The 13,155-nt window shown below is 52.5% G+C and overlaps 1 pseudogene; it reads left to right on the top strand.

Annotated features, from left to right (window-relative positions):
- The first annotated feature begins 932 nt into the window (after nt 1-932).
- Nucleotides 933-5,627, top strand: LOC144826175 (uncharacterized; annotated as a pseudogene).
- The last annotated feature ends 7,528 nt before the right edge of the window (nt 5,628-13,155 follow it).

Below are 13,155 nucleotides of genomic sequence, written 5' to 3' on the forward strand. Positions count from 1 at the left end.
CGCCGGGGGCAAAGGAGCGCAGCGCAGAGGCTGCCGCAAAATCCTGGCGCAAGAGCCTGCCTCTGCGGCTGGAGATGGCGGTGGCAGGGCAGTGCGTGGCGGCCGCGCCGAAGGGGGTGCAGTCCGCCCCTCCCCCGAGTGGGAGCAGGAAAAAAGTGGCGGTTGTGCCAGTGGGGCAGGGCGGCAGGTCTGGAGTTGAGGGGGGCCGGTGGGGCCGGTGTCTGGGGGAGGGTGTGGGCCCAGGGGGGGGTCGGCTTGGGGAGGGCAGAGCAGGAGGTGGGCAGTGAAGGAGAGGAAGCGACATATGTTGAGGGCGGGGCTGCGGGGGAGGGTGCGTGCCCCCTGGACCTATCAGTGGGCCCCCGGTCCAGCACCCCGGCCAGTCTAGAGTCAGGGGAGAGGCAGGTCAACGAGGGTGTGGAGGGGGTCAGGCCTGGGGGTGTGGGGTTGCCTGTGGTGACCACCCCCTGGAGGAGCATGCAGGGAGTAGGGCCTAGGGGCTACTGCACCCCATTATTGAATAGATGGGAGGCCATGGACTTGGAGTCCAAGATCAGGGAGCAGAGATGGCTGGTCCAGGAGTCAGATGCTCAGTGGGCGGAGCTGGAAGCCATCAGGGCAGGGGCTGACTGGGAGGAGGAGATGGAGGGGCCCCCTACGCCTACCTCAGAGGAGGAGCTTTGGGCAGAACAGGTAGACAAGGAGGGGGCAGGTAGGGTAAGAGGTGCGAATGTTAGGGGCAGCGGTACTAGGTCCGGGCAGACAGGGACGGCCAGGACGGCAGCGAGGCCTGGCAATGCCAGAGCCCCCCAGGTTAAAGCGACCTGGGGGGTCGGATGGGTTCCCAGATGGCGGAGGTCAGCAGAGGGGTGGCAAGTTCGGTGGGGCGCAAGACGGCCTCAGGACGCCGCCTTGAAGCAGCAGGGGGGGCAATGGCGGCGGGTGTGGAGAGTGGTTTTGGATGTGGCGTGCAGGTGCAGAAAGGTGTGAAAAGAGCGGTCCGAGAGGTGGTGTGGAAGCCGGTGGATGATGAGTTGGCGGTGGAGCTGGGTTATGGTTCAGAGAGTGAGGAGATGGAAGAAGGGGAAGTGAGGGATGACGTGGACAGGACAGGGGAGAGGGGACAGGGCAACAGTGGACTTGGTGTCTTGCAGGCTCCTCGGAAGAAGACGGGCAAAGTGAAAGGGGCAACATCCAAAGCCAGCAGCTCGGAAGAACGACCGGCAGTGGCACAGACGACCTTGACAGGTGAGGCCGAATGGTGGGCTGCTTGGGAGGAGGGCCCGAAGTTGGGTAGGAAGAAGGCGTGCAGATCGGTGGGAGTGGGGGAGGGGACTGTCAGGGACCATGGGGGGGGGGGCAGGGGCTGGTCAAGGATTGGGGCGCAGAGCGCTGCATCAGGTAAGAAGGTGGTTACGGCGGGGGTACAAACTGACAAACTGAATGGGGCAGAGGACAAACAGGAGGGGAAGGAGGACAAAGATGAAAAAGGGGAGGATAGGATCGGACTTATCAGAGAAGATTAAGGAAAAAATTTGAAAACATGAGTATGTAGATGTATTTAAGCTGCTGCACAAAGAGGTGCAGGCGAAGGAGGGCTGTAAGGAAGAGGAATGGGAACTGACTAGGCAACCCAGGGTACCTGTGAGTATGGAAAACTGGACGTAAGCTTTCCACATATATGCAAGTATCTATTGTGAGAAGCATTTGGATAGGGCAATCCCACTGTTGAAGTACATGGACATCATTAGGAAGGCCCAGTTGCAGTTTGGGGGCTTCGCGTGTGTGAGTTATGATGAGGAGTTTAGGGCCCGAGTCAGTGTTAACCCCGAAAAACCTTGGGGTGAAATCGATCAGGAACTATGGATGCAGTGGATGGCATCAACGCACTCGTCGGCTTCCACTCATACGGCGGGTGGTTTACCGGATCCCTACCGGTCTTTTCCATCGCGGCCCCCCAGTCTGGGGCAGGAGGAGTGGTTACACCCGCGGGTCACACAGCCCCACAACCTAAAACAGGCACCAGCTCGACCGATGCTTGTTGTAGCTACAACAAGGGACATTGCTCGCGATACCCCTGTAAGTTTAAGCACGAATGCTCTAAATGCAGGGGGAGACATGCGGTCACCCAGTGTTTCACATTGGCCACACCTTTGGAGCAGTGGCAACCCACAAATGCGAAGGGTAGGCGACAACCTGCTCAGAAGGGCCCCTACACCGGTTAAGGTGAAGGCGATGGCCCTGTGGCTCGCGTGTTACCAGGACAGGGAGGCGGCATTGAAATTGCAGTGGGGTTTCACGGTGGGCTTTAGGGTAGGCTACCAGGGGCCAAGGTTGCGGAGATGGGCGGACAACCTTAAATCAGCAAAAGCATTGCCCGGGGTGGTGGCGGCCAAATTGCAGAAGGAAGTGTTGGAACGCAGGGTGGCGGGGCCGTTTTCAGAGTGGCCCCTCGAACAATTGATCATTTCACCGCTAGGAGTAGTGCCGAAGAAGGAAGAGGGTGAGTTTCGGATGATACACCACCTATCTTGGCCAGAAGGTCAGTCCGTCAATGATTTCATTGCGGAGGTAGACTCTCGGGTGCTCTATGCGTCGGTGGATGACGCCATTTGCTTAGTGCGGATGAGCGGCGGGGGACGGAAATGGCCAAATGCGATATCAAATCAGCTTTTCGCCTTTTGCCAATTCATCCGGCGGATTTTGCTCTGTTAGGCATGCAGTTTGCAGGGGCCATTTATGTGGACAAGGTCTTGCCCATGGGGTGTGCCATTCCCTGCGCGCTTTTTGAGGTTTTCAGCACATTTTTGCAGTGGGCTTTACTCAGAGTAGCGGGCATCGGGTTGTGACACATTATTTGGATGATTTCCTGTTCATAGGTGAAGCTCAATCCGAGACTTGTGGCAGGGCCCTGTCACATTTAAAGGAGATGGTGTTGCATTTTGGTGACAGCTGGGCCCAGCTCCTGCTTGACCTTCTTAGGGATTGAGCTGGATTCCGTTCAGTGGATGGCGCGCCTCCCGCAGGCGATGGTGGAGGAAATCCGGGCATGCCTCTTGTGGGCAGTCGGAGAAAAGAGGATTGCGTTGCGGGCTGTGCAGGAACTTCTGGGCTTCCTGAACTTTGCATGCAGGGTGGTTAGGGCGGGAAAGACGTTCTGCAGGCGGCTTGGCATGGCCATGCTGGGGGCAATCCTACCACATCACAGGGTCCGGATCTCCATGGGGGTGCGGGCTGACCTAAGGACATGACTGACTTTCCTATCTGATTTCAACAGGGTGTCCCTAGACTTTGTGGAGGAGCTGACGATTTGGCAGATTCAGATCTATTCAGATGCAGCAGGGGCAGCGGGTTTTGGCATTTTCTGGGATAGCAGGTGGTGTGCGTAGGAGTGGCCGGCACAGTGGATGAAGCAAGGGAGGAGCATTGTGTTTTTGGAATTTTTTTCCCCTGCTGGTGGCATTGGAGGTGTGGGGGGTAGAGTTCCAGAACAGATCAGTGTTGTTTCATGTGGACAATATGACGGTGGTCGAGTTGGTCAACAGACAGAAGGCGAGGGTTGTACGGCATTACAATGCGGGCTTTTACCCCGCATGCCATTACAACGCAGTTTTTACAACGCAAGTCGTCACAACGACTTGCGTTGGGGGGCGCTGGATAGTGGAATAGTTTAATTTTCTATTCCAACTCCAGCCCACATTGACAGTAGGGAAGGTGTTGGATAGATAATTAAACTATTCCCTATCCTACTGCGCCCTCCAGCGCAAGTCGTTGTAATGACTTGCGTTGTAATAGCAGCGTTGTAATAGCAGTGCGGGGTAATGCCCGCGTTGTTATGGATGTTTCCAAAGGCAAGAGACCTTAGAGTGCTGCGTTTGTTGAGGAATTTCATGTTGAGATGTTTGAGTTTGAATGGTATTTTGCAAGCCAGACATGTCCCTGGGGCGAATAATGACATTGCGGATGCTTTGTCTCGTTCGCAGTGGCAGCGGTTCCGGAGGTTGGCACCTGGAGCGGATCAGGGCAAGACCAGACTGCCGGATGGCGTCTGGGCCTTTGGGGAGTGAGGGTGTTAGGACTGGTGGAGAATTCTGTGGCTGAATCAATGAGGAGAACATACAGACTGGCGTGGGAGGAGTTTGGCGCATTCATGGGATGGCAGCAGCATGCGGCATGCGGAGTTCGTTCAGTAATTGAGCAAGGGTGTTGCAGTTTGTTTTACACTGTATTGATAAAAGGTTGTCAGCAGCAGCCATTGCGGGAAAATTGGCTGGGCTGTCCTTTTATAGTGGTTTGGTTTTTGGTTTCGACCCCACAAAAGATGTGATCATAGGTAGGATGCTTAGGGGTTGGGGTAGGGAATGCAAAAGGGGGGGAGTCTTGAGGGAAGCAGTCACCTTTGAGTTGTTGGTTCGTTTAGTTGAAGTGTTGCCTTTGTGATGTTACGATAGTTCCGAGGTTCATCTGTTCAGGCTGTGTATGGTGTGGATGTTTTTTGGGGCCTTTAGGGTCTCGGAGTTGTTGGGGACAAGGGCTAGGAGTGGTAGGAGGTTTGAGGAGGTCCGGTTGGAGATGGGATGACTAGGGATTTGGTTGGGCCAGTCAAAAACGGATCAGTTGGGGAGGGACAGATGGGTCTGGTTGTGGGAAAGTGGGTGGGGGGGATGTGACCGGTGGCCGAGTGGAGGATGTTTGTGCAGCGAGTGGGGGTTGCAGAGGGTGAGATTTTCTGTCATGCCTCTGGAGCTAGGGTTATGGCGACTCAGTTGTTGGCAGTGTTGCGTATGGCAGTTGGCAGGTTGGGTTTGAATCCAGCAGGTTTTGGGACACACTCTTTTAGAATTGGGGCAGCGACAGCAGCGTCAAGGTTGGGGTGGTCGTGGGATAGGATCCGGTGGATTGGTAGGTGGAAGTCAAGGTGTTGTGAACGTTACGTTCGGAAATAGGGTCTTGGGATTTTGGAGGCCGGGGTGTTTGGGGTTGATGTTCACTGTAGACTAGGGTGTGTATTAATCTATTTTTCTTTCGTAGGTTGCGTGGGCGGACCAGTGGCCAAGACAGTGACATGGATTGTGGGGCATTCATTTGGGCACTGGGCCTCGAAATATGCAGAGCAGCAGGTATACGGCCATAACCTGGGACTCAGAGGACAACAACAGGTGCATTGGTGGGGAAAAGGGGGGATGCGATAGGGGGCACTGTTGCCCTGGCTCGCAAAGATGGTCCCTCAAAAAGGATGCCCGGATCTGTTGATCATTCATTTGGGGGAGAATGACTTGGTTCAGCTGTCGGGTTTGGCGCTCTTGCAGCTGATGCAGAGGGACCTGGAAGTGATGAAACAGAAATGATCTGGGGCCTGCATTGCATGGACTGAATTTGTTCCCAGGAGAAATTGGAAAGGGGCAAACAAGCATGGGGCAGTCGAAAAAGCCCGGAGGAAATTGAACAGGGCTATGAGGGTTTTTTGTGAGGACAGAGACATTAAGGTGATAGCCCACCCTGGAATATGACTTGAGGAAGGGCTGCTTTTTAGGGATGACGGAGTGCATCTTTCGATACTTGGGAATGCCTATTATATGATGGAAGCGAGGGATGTGGCGAGCAAGTTGTGGAATGAGGCGATATAGTGTCACAGGAATGCTTGAGGGATAGGAGGCGAAAGATGCACAGTGGAGTCCTCGTGGGGGGGGGGGGGGGGTGGTAGGTAACCGCCCTAAAAGGGGTTCTCTGGTTAGCGGTAGTTGGGAGGGGTGGGGGAGTCACTAGCGGGCGCACCCACCTCTCGTGGGGGGGAGGAGTGAATGATGGGGGGGCGACTGGTGGCATGAGAGTAGTGCCAGGATGCGAAGAGAGATTGGAGGAAAGGGATGAAGAACGGAATGTGGCGTGGAGGGGAATGGAAGGAGAGTCTGAAGTGTATGAAGATGGAGTGATGTTGGGGGGGAGATTTGTTGTTGTTGATTGTTGTAATTTTGTGTTATGTTGGTGCAGCCTGTTCCTAATAAAATGGCCTTTTACGCTTAACAACAGTGTGGCCTGATTATTGCGCGATGGAGGGCCCCAGGGGAAGCGAAGACGCAGTCTAGTCTTCCCTTGGGGTCTTTCACGCAGGGAAGGGGTGTGGTTTGGGGGGTGGGTATAAGAGTGCAGGAGAGGAAGGCGACTTCCTCTTCCGGTAGTCTGGCTTTGCTGTGTGGGAATAGTCTTGAAGGCCACCAGCCCACACTACAGTTTTTAGGGTTTTGGGGTAGGGTTGGCAGAGCGTGCCAAGGGATGAAGAGTGGAATGAGACGTGGAGGGGAATGGAAGGAGAGTCTGGAGTGTATGAAGCTGGAGTGATGTTGGGGGGGAGATTTGTTTTTTGTTGATTGTTGTAAATTTGTGTTATGTTGGTGCAGTCTGGTCCTAATAAAATGGCCTTTTATGCTTAACAACAGTGTGGCCTGATTATTGCGCGAAGTGCAAGATGGCGCCCGACCCCAGGGCATGCCTCGGCCTCCTTCCTGCTGTATGCTGGAGGGTACATGTGCTCAAGGTGGGGGCTGAGACCTGCTTCCTTCCCAGCGCTCAGTGCAAGATGGCGGCCGACCCAGACCATGCCTCGGCCTGCTTCCAGCTGTATGCTTGAGGGTACATTTGCTCAAGGTGGGGGCTGAGACCTGCTACCTTCCCAGCGCTCAGTGCAAGATGGCGGCCGACCCAGGGCATGCCTCGGCCTCCTTGCTTATGGGTACATGTGCTCAATGCGGCGGCCGACCCCAGCCCATGCCTCGGCCTCCTTGCTTCTGGGTACATGTGCTCAATGTGGCGGCCGACCCCAGGCCATGCCTCGGCCTCCTTCCTGCTGTATGCTGGAGGGTACATGTGCTCAAGTTGAGGGCTGATGCTTCCTTTCCGGCTCTCGTGCAAGATGGCGACCGACCACAGGCAGTGCCTCGGCCTCCTTGCTGCTGGATACATGTGCTCAAGTTGAGGGCTGATAGCTGCTTCCTTCCCAGCTCTCAGTGCAAGATGGTGGCCGACCCCAGGCAGTGCCATGGCCTGCTTCCTTCTGGGTATCCATGCTCAAGTTGAGGGCTGATAGCAGCTTCCTTCCCAGTGCTCAGTGCAAGATGGCGGCCGACCCCAGGCAGTGCCTTCGCCTCCTTCCTGCTCCAGGCGTGGAAGGTACATGTGTATCAAGGTGGAGTTTACTAACTCTTACCTAAAAGAAAAACATAACCTAGGCTGGCCATGCAGGGGGCCTGGCTGAAATGAAGAAGACAAACCATTAGGCTGTACAGAGATCCAGTCTTTCTCACTCAGAGCTTTAAATGAGGGTGTCAGCCCGGATTGAGCCTTTCAGGTATCCGTCGCCTTCTCCCTAAGCCTTAGCTTAAGAAATATAAAAACAGCCTGGGAGCTGTGATCCGGGGCAATGGGGACTTGGTCAGTGAGGGTGGTAGTGAGACACTGAAACTAGGCTGGGTCAAAACTGCACGACTTCCTTTGCAGAAATTATGCAGTAAATGCAACTTGGCACGACTCACAAGCCAAACTTTCATCCACAGGTAATTGCATAACACCTTAAATGAAAACTTAATACAAATTAAACTAATCCTAGGGAAATGCCCTGTTTGGGTGGGAAAGCTCGTCTGGTTTTTACGACCACTGCTGACATTTGAGTATAATTGGAGGGTCACTGATTAGAATTGGGGTTGGTGCACTAGGGATTAGTTATGTGTACTTATAGTGCTACAGTACCTCTTTCTGTCTGTTTGTCTATCTATCTACATACTTATCTCTACAGATACACATGTATTGATGGTACCCAAGTGTAGCCGGTAATGTGCATGAATGCAGTGTGAATGGAGAATATGTGTGTGTGTTTTAGGTCAAGCCTACCAGAAAGCGCAGCTGTGTGGCTACGATAGACATGTTGTGGGCTCCCCAAGAACGCACAGGGGCTTGGATCCCGTCCATTGCCTACTATTGGTTGGCTTTCCTGTCACTCTCTTTTACCTGTTTCACATTTGTGTCCCAGCTTGACAATCTTGTGTTTGTCCATCCCACAGAGCACGGACACTTTACTATCTCTCTTGATTGGTCGGCTTCTATGCTTCCACTGGTTGCTTTTCAAGCACTACTTTTTTCTTTTTGGTTAAGCACTCTTAGAGAGTGCATGTATTTTCTAGCTGTCTCCTTCATGCACAGCCCTCCCCCACCATATGTGTTACCCGCTGTTGCCCATATGCTTGTCACCACCACCCCCCACGTTGCGATCACTCTTGTGTCCTCCCCCTATTGCTTTCTCGCCCATATGCATCTATCTCTTCTGCTCCACGTTGCTTTCGTGGCTGCTAATTTTCCTTCTGCCACCACCCTCCGTGTTGCTTCTGTTACGCCACCCTTTGTGTTGCCTCCCCCACCTACGCCCTCCTTCTCTGTTTCCTGGTGCTTCTCCTTCCCACCCGCCCTTTGTGTTTCTTCCACTCCCCACCTTCTTTGTTGCTTCCTCCATCCATGCCCTCTTTCTCTGATGCCCAGTGCTTCTCACCCCCTACCCACAGTATTACTTCCTCCATCTGCATCCCGTGTGTTGATCCTCACCACCTGGGCCCATGTTGCTCTCTCCCACCATCACTTCAAAGAAACAGTTGGACAATTTTTTTTCTTTTTATTTGCTGGTCCAACTCGTATTATCGGGAAAGACAAAAAAACACCACTTCACTTTGTAGGTGCTGCGTCATAGGATTTTCCTTCCGTATTCAGACATGATGCACAGTATTGGGGAGGCCGTACAGCATGGCTAAAAAAATCAGCAAAACTAATGGTTCTCAAAGCTAGGAGCTATTGGCTTTGTTTGGCTTTGCTGATGATTGTTAGTAATGCCCCGGTTACTTACCGGTAATCTTCATTACTTTGAGTTAGTCTTACTCGCCACATGAGTTCCCGTCCCTCCCTCCCTGTCTGGCTATCGGCTTCATGTTGTGGCTTGGTAGTTTCAGGTGGCTTTGGGGTTGGGCCGGCCCGCCTCTTATAGTGGTCATGGAGTGTATGGGTCGGCCATATTGGGAAGGGATGGGAGGCATGGGAGGCTAACTTTTGCTTTGGAGGGTTCTGGTGTAGAGCTGAAGCCCACTTCGTTAGTCATGTGGCGAGGATGACTAACGAGTAGGTAATGAGAGTGTGTTGAGGGCCAGAGCATGTACCTGTTCAGCCAGGGCCGGCCCTGGGCATGCGCGAGCTGGGCCCAGGGCCGGGGCACCAGTTTTCCGAGGGGTGCAGCAGTGAGCTGCCTGACTTAATGTCATGCAAACAGCAGGCAGTCCATCCCATTTGGCCTCAATCGGGTCCTGTTAAAGACTTTGTAATCAGCCCTTAATGTACCTCAGCATAATTGTTAGCACCCCATCAGCCCCCTGCCCTCTTTCCATCGTCCTTACACCTCCTGCTGTCACACCACAACGACCCCCGCCCCCACAACGGACACCATTTTTTTTCCACCCACGGCTCAATCTGGTTCAATCTGATTTAGGGCCAGCGCTGTGTTCAGCCTTACTAACGGGTGATACTATGAGCGCTGCTGCAGTGACGTAAGTAGGATGGACAGGGGAAGGTGGATGCACCGTTTTGCGAACAGATCAGGCAGGGGGTGTCCCGGGCAATAAACATAATTGACGTCTAATTCCACCCAGAGGCCAAGTCACTGAATGGCATCCTTATATTAAATATAGATCAAATTCCAGCTGCATTGGACAGTGACAGGCCCAGCAGGCGGTAGGGCGCTCGCGCACTGCGCGAGATGCGGTCTGCGAAGAGCGCAGTCCTTCCGACAGTGGAATCAACTGGCAGGTCCATTGGTTGCGGTGAGGGGTTGTGATGCATGACGAGGAATGTGAGAAGGTATTAAGAAGCCTCACAGTGGAAAGCAGTGAGTGCTTTTAATGACAGATGTTACAGCGACCACCAAAACCTCATCCAGCAGGCAGCTGCAGATGTTAGACTGCTCGTAGATGTTTACATTTTGTAGCGTCCTCCCCAGCCCGGGAGCATGCAAATGAATACGCCACACACGGAGCTCTGTAGCAGACGTCTTTATTCCTCAGCGTACGATAACACAGTGCACACTCCGTCATAACCATTAATAACCACACCTTAACACTTCCCAGCAAGTTACCTAATTCCTCTGGTGGGTCCGCCCAGAACCGCAAGGGTCCTAATGCACAGTCTCACCACACTATACGATCTACCATGGTGGCATCATGAACAAGAGGGCTGTGGAACTGGCCATACACAGCCCGATGTAGGTTTTGCAATAACTCCCTTCATAAATACTGACCCAAAGCTGGCTGCTGGTGTGGACAGCTGTCAAAGAGTAGATCAGGTATGTGGGACTTGATGCTGTTGGGACCAAGGTACATCTTTTTTCATGTGAGGATGCTGAACAGGCAGGAAGAGTGGCGAAGCAGTAAAGAGGACACATATAGGCTTCATCCTAGACTCCTCCCTCTCGATGTCCAGACAAGTCAATGCCGTCTCGTCCTCCTGTTTCAACGTACTTCGCATTCTCAAAAAGATCTTCCGCTGGATCCCCCTCGAAACAAGAAAGACTGTCACCCACGCTCTGGTTACGAGTCGACTGGATTATGGTAACACACTTTACGCCGGAATCACAACAAAACTACAGAAAAAACTCCAGCGCATCCAAAACGCGTCAGCTAGACTCATACTAGACATCCCGCGCCAAGATCACATCACCGGACATCTAAAAGACCTCCACTGGCTTCCCGTCAACAAAAGAATTACGTTCCGTCTTCTCACCCACGCACACAAGGCCCTCTACAATCTAGGACCCGAATGCCTCAACACTCGACTGTCCTTCTACAAACCCACCCGTCAACTAAGATCGTCCAATCAAGCCCTCGCCGCAGTCCCGCGTATCCGGAAATCCACCATGGGTGGCAGATCCTTCTCCTTCCTGGCTGCCAAGACCTGGAACTCACTCCCCACCCACCTCCGCCTCACACAGAACCACCTCTCCTTCAGAAAAGAGCTCAAAACCTGGCTATTCGACAAATAATGTACCCCTCTCCCTAGCGCCTTGAGACCCTCTGGGTGAGTAGTGCGCTATACAAATGCCTGAACTTGAACTTGAACTATAAACCTCATACAAATAGCGACTTATTGATGACTGGCTTGTGCCAATGGAGCGTCGTTTTTTGGACACTCCTGCGGTGCAGACCGCTCAAGCATATCTATGAAGTGATTTAAAGCCCTTCTGCATGGCTAAGATTGGCCTCATAGACATGGAGTAAGACAAAGCAACGCGGGTGTTGTGTTGCGTTTTGCCCTGTAGTACCCTTGGATTTTGACGCTGCCCCAGACTTACTTAATCACGTAAAGCTGGGGAAGCACCAAAACTTTACACCTCCGAGAGCCACCAAAACAAGGAGAAATATTTGTATTCCTCCTCCTATTTTTCTCTTTCCAGGTGTGCTGCAGCACACATAGAGAGAGGAAAACGCCTCTCGGGATTGTTTTTGTGCAGAAAGGTGCCCCTTCCTGCACAAAAACAATCCAGCGTGCAACTCAGATGCCCTTGCACCATGGTGCAACAGTGCCTGCGTCGGCGCTTGGAAGGCTATTGTGCGCCAGCGCAGGAGAAAACACAGGAATGCCCCGTATTGCATAAATACTGTGCATTGCTGCCCCTTAACATTGGCATTGAGCAGCGCAGCTAGAAGATTAGTGGAACTGCCCTACGCCAATTTCCCATAAATTATGCCCACAGGCCCTCCTTTACGACATTTTGGCTTAGGGCAGTTTAGCAAGACACCTTGCTGCGCTTCCGTATGCCAAAGTCAATGGCAGCAATGCACCATATTTGTGCAATACAGTGCATTCCTGTCCGTTCTCCCTGCAATGACGCGGTTTCGGCGTTTCATGCAGATCTCAAACAGGAACCCTATTCGCTTTGCTAGCTAATTCAGAGCTTTTTAAAGTTGTTAAAGTTGCATCATTGCACTTCCTTCATCTCTTGCAAGGCCCAAGTCCCACTCCCTTCTGCCTGTGGCTTTTCTTTTTTCGCTTTTTAGGGTATATCTCTTATCCTGACTCACCTGTCAAGCCCTGCGACCCAATTAACCCCTTGCATGCTGATGACGGCCCCCAGCTGTCATGCACTAGGGGGCTCGTGTGCTGATGACGGCTGGGGGCCGTCATGAACCCGCCCACTCGCGATTTTGCCGCACAGGCGCAGAATCGCGGCAGCATGCAAGGGGTTAATACACAAACTTCCACAGCCGTTGAACAAGGTGGGGGTGCAAGTACTCATCCCGAGGTCGAAGCAGAGGTGCCTTGATACAAGCCGTGTTGAGCTGTGGTATCGGCTGGCGATCACCACCATCTTTCCCACCTCTACTCGCTCGGTACGGTCACCCGGCTGAATACTGCATAAATAAGAGTCCAGAATCAAACTCAAGTTATGTACCCCATAAGCTAGCGAACACCCCAGTTCTAGAACTAGAGATGGAACTGTAAATAAGGTGTCTCCCCAGAGACTCAGATGACACCAACAGTGAACAGGCAAACACTGTGAGACAAACTGGCTCCTTCCAAAAGTTTGTAACTGGTATTTCGATAAACTATCAGAAACCTATATCGTGGGGCAGAATGTTGTGTCAAACATAACGAAGACAAGAATATTGTGTAGGTCATTTTTTATGGGTAAATAAAGTTTTATTATATACACCTCCACATATATGTACCTTGACGATATGTATATCTTCAAGAGACGTAGATCTGGAGTTAAGAATAGTAAATCTATACTTACCTATTTGCACTTACCTTCTCAATACTCTCGTACTAGATCTTTTTGACACTATATATTGTCCCACGATATTTGTGTTTCCGATATTCTGTCACTGACCCCCTGTACTTGGGTGTCACTGATTTCTGATTTGGGCCAGATGTAGCTTTAAATGTAAAAGAAAGCCCAAGTGAGCTTATTGCTACAGAGAGTCACTGTCCACCCTCTGTGTATAAACCTTTCTTCCTGCCAGATCTCAGAGAGGCCTGGAACCTGGGGCAGATGGAATCAGCAACGAGCTATCCCCTGGACCAGACCTAGTCTGAAAGACCACTCCTGGGACTCCACAGCTCAAGCAGATCTTT

Source organism: Lissotriton helveticus, chromosome 3_2 (assembly GCF_964261635.1).
Source record: "Lissotriton helveticus chromosome 3_2, aLisHel1.1, whole genome shotgun sequence".
Taxonomy (NCBI): Eukaryota; Metazoa; Chordata; class Amphibia; order Caudata; family Salamandridae; genus Lissotriton; species Lissotriton helveticus.